The sequence below is a fragment of the Gasterosteus aculeatus genome, chromosome 14, assembly GCF_964276395.1.
Source record: "Gasterosteus aculeatus chromosome 14, fGasAcu3.hap1.1, whole genome shotgun sequence".
Classification (NCBI taxonomy): domain Eukaryota; kingdom Metazoa; phylum Chordata; class Actinopteri; order Perciformes; family Gasterosteidae; genus Gasterosteus; species Gasterosteus aculeatus.
The window spans coordinates 2670301-2679479 of NC_135702.1; the positions used below are offsets into that span (position 1 = coordinate 2670301).

The 9179-nt window shown below is 50.1% G+C and overlaps 1 long non-coding RNA gene across 1 annotated transcript; it reads right to left on the reverse strand.

The window, feature by feature from the left end:
- Positions 1–4973: 4973 nt before the first annotated feature.
- LOC144388307 (uncharacterized) lies at positions 4974–7935 on the reverse strand. The gene is made up of 2 exons (XR_013452632.1): positions 7212–7935; positions 4974–5036 (listed from the first exon to the last, which is right to left on the reverse strand). It is a non-coding gene; the product is annotated as an uncharacterized LOC144388307 (long non-coding RNA).
- Between the last annotated feature and the right edge of the window lie 1244 nt (positions 7936–9179).

The following is a 9179-nucleotide window of genomic DNA, read 5'->3' on the forward strand; positions in this document are numbered from 1 at the left end:
CTTTTTCCTACTCTCGGCAGTGTGCGTGGTGGTCCTCTGATCCCGCTGACCCTCGCCATGTGTTTTCACTTTCGGCTCTGATCTCAGCTCAGCGACCAGTGGGGAACCAAATACAAATTGAACAGTAACCATTCACAGGCCAGTCTTATTCATGCCGCCGCTAAACCCGCTTTGTCTCCACCCGGGAGGAGCTCAGGGGGGGGGGGTGGACGTCCCCGCTTTCCGTCCCGAGGCCTTTCCCCCCACCCCCGACCCCGTTTGCATGCCGTCGGGCCTTCTTGCAGACAGCGCTGCGGTTTGCTGCACTGCGAAGCGCGTTTGACGTCTTTTAAATCGCGTCATTCCCCTGCAGGAATCAACAGGCCACAAAGAGGCACGTCTCAAAAAACGGCGCATGACTTTTTCCTTCGCGGGCATCTAGAGTGACGGGACGAGCGCGGAGAAACGCCGACGGAGAGGAACAAATCGCCAGTGTTTGGGTGGTGTGCGTTTTATTATTTCAGTTAAGGTGAAGTTTTCATTACTCCCATAAGCCCCCCCCCCCCCACCAACCCCGCCCCCTTTGGAAAAGTGAACCCCTTTTCTGTGAAACTCGCCGGACAGCAGCCGCTCGCGAGTGGCGGGGTATGTTTGTTCAGCTTTTATTGGGAGACGTGGTTTGAAAGAAGTTAAAAAGAACCCTTCTGTTGTTCTTGGGGGTTCGTATTTTCTCTGGAGTTGCTCCACGTGCAGCGCTCGTCTCGCGCCGGATGAAACGGGTAAAACCTGAGTGTCGTAACTCACTTAAAGCGAAGACAAACTCTCACAAGACTCTGCGGATAATCTCCAAGATAAGACGTAAATCAAAGCAGAGCTGCGTGCTTTTATTGAAGGCGATTGCCGGAGTTCGTGTTTAAACTTCACGCTCCAAAGAGACTCGGCGAACAATCCAGTGACCCGACAGAACATGAGCCCAGACGTCAGATCAGACGATACGGCCCCGGTAACAGCCGGGCTACTGCTGCAACGTCAATCACACCGCCAAAGCGGCACCGAGCGGCTCCGGCATGTTCGCCAGGTGATTTTCAATCATCTGTCCTTCGCTGGGATTCTCTTTATTAGAGTAAAAAACACATTCATCACATGTTTCACATTAAAGTTTCACGCACGCAGCCCCAACCCCGTGTATCTTGTAAACTCTGCTTCGTTTACTTAGCCTGGCTTTCATTGTGGCCATTTTGCACGGTTTACCTTTGTTTAGTTTATTAACCCAGGGGGGGTTACTCAACCTAAACATCGCAGCCGAGGGCGTCGGCTTCGGGTTTCAACATTTCCAACAAGGAGACACGGCTGAAAAGGGACGAGCGGGCGAGGACGATGAGGCGCGCGATCCAGGCTCACCGTCGGCCATGTGGGACGGTGACAGAAACCGTCATCAGTTTGATGCAAAACACTCGGCTCGACATTTAACGCGGGACGTCTCGGATTAAACCACTAAGCTAAATGGGCCTGAAGTGTCTGGAGTGATTCCTCCTTTTGACACGGACATCCTCGTCCCATCAAAGCTCTAATATTCCTGCATCTGCATCGGCCGCAGCGGCACATGTCTAAATCTCCCCGGGGACGTTTGTTAAACAAACGAGCGCTCAGAGCCTCAGAAACCCGCGCGTGCACTCAAAGCGTCGAGCGAGACCCCCAAAAAAAACCCTCCCTGTGCTCCGCGGGCCGATGGCCGCCGCTCGGTTCCCATGCTCCGGCATTGTGTCCCTCCCAGCTGCAGCCGGGGGGGACGGGGAACGGGGGACGGGGGGGGGGTGCACGCTCACGGGTGGTCCGCCCCACATGCTCCCACACTCTGCGGTTCTTTCGCGGCCTGCGTCTGATAGCGCCGGCCCTCTCGCTCACGCTCTCGGCAGGCATTGCTGGAACTGTTTACGGCGCGACGTCTCCAGCTTCGCTGCACCGGGGGAATTCTTCTAGTTCACGTCTGTGAAGGACCTTTATTAGCGTCAATCGGACAGATAATGGTTTTTGGTTTAAGCCACTCGCGCGGCCGCCTTTTCAATTAATACCTCCGGTAATCGACACTTTTATCTACTTTCGTCACGCTCAGTTGAGTGAACATGAGCTACTTGTGCAGCGCCGCGACCATTACGCTGCAACCATTTGGCGTAAAGAGACCCTCACGCGCCTTCGGGGACAGGGGGGGGGGGGTGAAATCGGTTTCGCAACGTTCACACAAATGCCGCTGAAACATTTCAATCGGTGAAACGCCACACGGTCTAGCTAGTGAGTGAGGGGGCTGTTAGACCATTTAGGTTGAAGTGGATTTATTCTCAAGCCCGCAAATACCACATTTTATTGACTTTTATGCGCTGGCAATCTGATGCGAAGAACAGGAGCACAATTAGCTTCGTAATAACATTTTATGGAAATAATCGATATGGGGCAGAGCAGATATTGGTCGGGGCTTCGGGTGTGGTCCTCTGTGCACTTCAGAGACTTCTCAGCTCTTTGCAAAGTTCCCATGAGCAGAGAAGCCAGCATGTTGCAATCATCTTTCAAGCCAACCCACACACATGTGAAGAATGATATCATACAAGAGGGAGCCTTCGGTGCCGATTATAGGTGACACTTTGTCACTAAAACCGTATGATCATCTTGAATCGAAGACGTCTTTTTAAAGAGACGTACGTACCGTTTAGATGTTGCAATGTTTAAATCGCAGCGCTTACTTCATGGTGTTTAATTCAAAGTAATGTAAGTAGTGTGTCGTTTCCCAGGTTCAAACGTGGAGCTGGTGACATCCAGGCCAACTTCCCCCACAAAGGTGCCTAAAAGCTCTCGCTGACATTCTCTCATGGGGAAATATGATCTATAGCCGTGCTGAAGGGGCCGGAATGCAAAACAATTGAGAAGATCCAGATGCAACTGTAATTTCGCCAAGTGTTTTCCTGTTGGGTGTGTGTGTGTGTGTGTGTAACGCAGATGGGTGGTTATGAATTCCTCTGCTTCAGAAGCTGTTTTTGAAATGTTTCATGCACGGACGGATCTGTGGGATGAATTCTTTACCGGGACGGCGTACGAGGTTTGTGATGGAGAAAATGAGGCAAAGACACTGTCGGTACTTTGTGTTTTACTGCAGGAAAATCAGATGCTTTCAAGCCACCACATCAAACCGGGACTTCAGTCCCGTATCCAAACTCAGCTGTACCAAAAACAACCAATGTGGATGGATGGTTCGACAACTTGTACAAACCGGTTTAACATCCTGAACCATGTAGACACATCGGCTGCAGGACTTCAAGGGGGACCATCCAGAATCCAGTCAAACAAAAGAAACCAGACACATGTGTAGTCAGGTGACACGATGGGGCCACATGTCTCCCCATCGAGGACTGCGAAGGCTTCAACGCACCATCTCGAATATGCAGACGCAGCGACGCCGCATCTTAAGTTCTCGACTCACGACTTTGTTAGCGTCGGTTTAACCTCGGGTTTCCAACAGGCCGACAATGCGAAGGATGTCATTATTGTTTCGTGTCGAACCGATACTATAGTATGAATTTCATGTCTAAATATTTTGTGACACAGAACCTTTTAAAAGGTTTTTTTTTCCCCATAATAGATTCATACTTTGTCTCTCAGAGTACTGGAGAGACTCCCAGCCAGCCAACACAGAAAGGCGGTTGGGTGGAGTTGAACACGGTTCCGGTGCCAACAGCCTCATTACGGGGAGAACCCTGATTGAAGTTGCTCCCTAACCGATCAAATAATAATGGAGCGACGGAAGGACAGACAAGTAAATGTCTTCGGCCACGGCAGATGAAACGCCGGCGGTGTTAACGGAGTTCCATGGAAGCGTTACGGCTTGTATTCAGTTTCACTGCCTCCACCCAGTCAACCCTTCAATGATGAAGAGTGATGTCATGCGATGAAGGTGTTGTTGTTAGCACCTTCAAATTTGGGTTCCAAAACGACAGCAATAGAGGAAAATTGGAGAAAAAAAAACAGAAATCACCATAGAATTGACTTTTGGTACTTTGGGTCCCCTGACAGACGGACGTGTTTAAAACTGTGTGAAACTAAGTGAATTCCACATCTGACAGTAATCAATGGAAGAACGGAGGAAAGTCAGCAGTTATCACTTCTATCCGTCTCCTTTCCTTAATTCACAGGCACAGAAGACATGTGTGTGCACAGTGTGTGGGCTCGTGACGAGTTCATCGCAGGGCAAGTTCACATCGTGGATTTTCACATCCATTTGTTTCACACCGCATGACAATATGTACTTGTTCTGTGCCGGCTCGTTCCCAAATGTCCAAACCAAAACACGCTGTCCTCGTTACGTTTCCAGTGAATAAGTAAATAGCAGCGATGTAGTCAAGACCATCTAAAGCCCAAGCAAGTAATGAGCAAGACTGACAGTTGCTAACACGCTAACTGCTGAGTGACATTTAGCACGAACGGTTTTACAACAACACTTTGCGTGTTGAAACATTTCACCTGCTGGGGACGAGCAAGTGGATCATCAGAGTCAATAGGACGCATCCTCTGGGGATCATGAGTTTCATGACAAATCCAGTGAGCCAATGGGGAACCCAGCCGTCTGGACCAATGGGAACACGTACACGTATGTGTGTTTGTGTGTGTTTGTCAGACAAAGCTTTGTTTCTCAGCATGTGCGGGGCGGGGGTGTGTTCGATTTCAAAGCGGGCCAAATGAAACCCTAAACTGGGAAAAAAAAGCTGACTAAACACAGCGATCCCAGGTGGTTAATGGGCCCGGAGAAATGACCAGTTGACCAGCAGCGTAGACGACCCCATTCTGATGTACCAACCCCCCCCATCTGTTAGGTATTACACCCAGAAAACTATCTGCTGTTTGTCCAGCCCGTGCCACAGATGGATGGTCTTGCAATGTCTTACCTCCCGTTCCATCCCTCGCCATCGCGGCGTCCAGCGGCGACCCGGTCATCATCCCTGGAAGGATTCTTTATTTTTTAAATCTTCTTTCAAACTAACACACTGCGGCTCTTTAATCACTTCGTCAGATGCCTGCGGGAGGACACAAAAAAAAGAAAGAGCACGTCTGATTGAGGAAGAAATCCACGCTCGGGGGGGGGGGGGCTGAAGACGTGAGAAAGTCCCAGGTGTCAGGGGTGAGAGGTTGAAGGTCCTGGTAGTGTGGGTGGCTCTGGTGGAGCCCTGTTAGCAGTTAATGAGCGCTGAACAGACACGCTGATCACCCCTTGTAATTTGCGGGGGGGGGATAATCGCTGAATATTCCCTTTGACAAGAGAGATTACACGCCGGGCCCGAGGCCGGACAATGACGGGCCGCCATGTAATGTCTCCGCTATAGACTCCGCACACAAAAAGAGGGTGGATCAGACCCCGGGAGAGAGGAATTAGGGGAGGGAGGGGGCTAGGGTGGATGTGACACCGGCCAAGAGGTATCACCTTTGGGACAATGTGAAAGCGGGTGGTGTGTTGGGGGGCGGAGGGAGACATCGCAGCACAGAGCTCAGCGTCGCACTAGTCGGCGCCGCATCGTCCTGAAACGGGGGTTTCTGTTTACTTTCAGCGGATAAATATCTACTCGAATTGCTGCGTGATACTTACTCAACACGCGTTTATCTTTTTAGGACGCGTGTAGCTGTGATTACCACGTCGCTTCCAGCGAGCGCCCTCTGCAGTTGGAGGAGCGTCACCGTGGTAACCAGCGCCGACCTCACGCGAGATCCACGAAGAAGTCCACGCTGAATGAATGTGTAGCCGTCTCTACCCCACTGCATTGTGGGATAAACCGGCAGGCAGGAACTACGAACATCCAGGACGATTGACAATGACGCGACAAGTGGCACACGAGACACGCGGCTTAAATACACTGGGGAGGTGCAGGTGATTGGACACAGGTGGAAACGATCAGACAATCACAGGGGATGACAGGACCAGGCAGGAAGTGAAGTTACCCGGGGAGACAAGAAGCAGGAAACTACAAAATAAGACAGGAAATAAAACCACACCGTGACAGTTTCGACGTGTGTGAAGGCGGCGTGTGCACTTCACATTTAGAGTGTTTGGGTTCAATGTGACGAATCGGCTTCCCTGCCGTCGTTCTCATATTTCAGAGCTCAACAAATATTATGCGGAAATACAGTTGCGACTTTGAGATGTGACACAGCAACCAGGCGTTGATAGATGCCTGCAGACGGGGAGCTAATGGCTAATGCTAGCACCGCTCTATTATCTCCGTACTTGGCCTTTTGTTTTCTACATAATTTCATTGACTAAGTAGAGGAGGATAAACGCTCTCATTCAGCCAAGCAGTGAGCCCTCAGAGGGGAACACAGACGTCCACGTCTCTTCTGGAGCAGGTCACCGTCCAAAGGGGAGAAGAGGCACAGCGAGCAGCCAGCGGGCCGTGGTCTTCCCCTCCATGATCCATGTTCCTTCAAAGGTCACCGCTGTCCAGACGGCTCACTCGCGTTGTCCACAGTTCATCTCGACGCAAATAAATTTGCATGGATTTACTTGCCCCCCCCCCCCCCCCCCCGCGTAAGCGTTTTCCAGTGAAATTAATGTATTTTCTCCACAAACGTTTGGCTGTTTTAAATGCCTTTACGAGGTCTGGACGCTCTCAGCAGACAGTGAGGGGGCAACATGTGACCGAGGTCGGGCTGGAGGAGGTGAGAGAAGGAGAAATGCAAACTCACAACTGCTTGTTTCTATCTTCCTCCCCTCTTGTTTTCCTCCTCCTCATCGTCTCTTGTGTCACGTTTGAGGCTTTTGGTTTTGCCCCAAACATCCTTCGGCTTTGGCGTGGACCAAAAAAAAGGACGACGTCATCATCACGCTCACATGACTCAGCATCCGGAGGACGCTCCGGTTCGTCTCGCCTCGACCTCCAGCAGAGCGGTCTGCTGGGGGGATCCCGACATGTTGCCGGGGTGCAATTCGTCACGTTACAGGGACGCATCAAAATGTTTCTGCGTCGAGGGAGGGGCGAGAGAGAGGCGGGACGGGGACGGGGACGGGGGGGGGGATTTACATACTGAAGACTTGAAGGTGAAGATCCTCTGCCTTGATTTAACAGCTGACGTTCTGAAAGCCCCGTGTGTATAAAAGCGCTGCCATCAACACACATAATCTCTCCGCTGAGCCCATTGAAAGCCGGGTCCCGGAGGTTAATTCTCCCATCACTCCGCGTTTGAATCAACTCCTGACTCACATTGAGATGAAAGCCCGCCGAGTCCCGGGACCGAGCCCGGCCCCCGAAAAAAGGCCCGCTGATTCTGGACGACCGGAGCGGATTACTGCGTGTTCGTCTGGTCGGACCTCCGTCGGGACGGCGAAACTGAAAAGAAAAACAATAATTAGGGATAATTGCTTGTGTCCAAACACGGGCGTTAGGGCCCTCCTCCCTCCCGGCTCCTTTCGTAGTATGTGAGGTGGAATGAAAGGGACACCCCCCTGTTTTGACAGCTGGGCAGGCGAACATAATTTGTGACAGCTGAACTGAAACGTCTTTAACCGCAAGGAGCGAGAGAGCGAGAGAGGAGAGAGAGGGAGGGAGAAGATCACAAGGATGAAGATGGCATAGAAGTAAAAGAGACAGAGAATTGTGCAGAAGGGAGTGAAAAAGATGAGGGAGGTTAAAGGGGGACGGGGGCATTAGTCTCACTCCATAAACTTTGAGGTAGAATTTAAAATAACCCACGCGGAGAAGACAGGGGACGGACCTGGGACGGTGGAAAGCGGCCCAACATGGTGTCATGCCACGTTTGACACATTGGGTTAATTTGCCGCTCCCTGGAGGTGACCCCTGAACTCCGGCGGACACGGGGTCAAATTGAGCTCAAAGTGAGACAGCCAGAATCATGTTAGTCTGAGGGGCCGGGTCACGGGTCAGCGCTGAGGTTCTGGGTATACAGGCCAAAACAAGGACCATATGTGGACGGAAACGCCCCCCACATTCCCTTTGTATCCGCCTCCCGAAACATCTCGACCCACCGCAGACTTTCTGCCCCTGATTCAGTGAAGTGGTAAATACCACGGCGGCAGCAAATTGACGTGACGTCGGCCGCATGCGCTTCAAATCGCCAGTGACAGACGTTTTCCCAGAGGTGAAACATTAATGCAAACACGGCATTTCTTTTCCAAAATAACCGGCTCCCGAACGCTCCCATGTTTGCTTTTCTCCTTGCTCCTAATTTCTGTTAGTGTGAAATGTTATACTTACTGCTGCATTCAATGACAGAGGGAGGGGGGGGGGGTAACCGAGTCTCTCTCTCTCTTCCCGCTTCGCGTCACGCGACCATGCGAGCTGCTGTGTCGCCGTCCGGGGAGTTTGAGTCAATCGCTTATTAATCACCATTCGAACAGTAAATAAACCGACCAGCAGCCATTTGTCAATGTTTGCTTTGTGTCGCAGCTTCCTTCGTTAAACAGTAAGGAGACGTGATTCACCAGCCGGTTCAAACGTGTTCAGCCGGTGGAAGGGAAGCGACGGCGAGGTGAACAGGAAGTAGAATGACGTCATGGCGATAGTATTATTAGTAATGTTCAAATACAAGCTGATTTGGTTTCTGTCAATATGTGTCTAAGCTTTTTTCTGTGCTAAATACGTCATCTCCGTTATGATGTTTATTGCACACTATTTAAGCCTTGTGTGGTTATTTTACATATTGCTGGATGTGATCCTGCAGCCTACGAGACGACACATAATAATAAATAATAAATGATTGAGATGGCGTTTTAAAAAGTGTGTGTAAAGACGTGAAAGACGTCAGGTAGAACTTCTGCAGCCACAATGATGCAAGCAGTACATGTTTTATAGACGACATTATATAGTGATGTAACAAATGCAACGTAATGTAAACTGTGTTGGAACGTTTTGAAAGTAGGAATAATATCTGGGCATTTATAATTGGGGTCAAATTGCAGTTGAAATTGTTTTAAAGTGTTTTTTTTTAAGAACTGTGCAGCTACATTTTTATGTTTCAGTGTGATCTGAAGTTTGAGCAGAATGTCACAACCAAACCAATCAGACTGCAGACATTTAATAGTAAATGCTAAATGTACAAAGAAAAACACAGACTTCAGAACAAGAAGAACTTCAGTCGCCCTTTTTTCCTAATTGGCTTTTTTTTGTTTTTTATGTTTTAAAACTTGTGAACTTACGCCTAGAATAAAATAA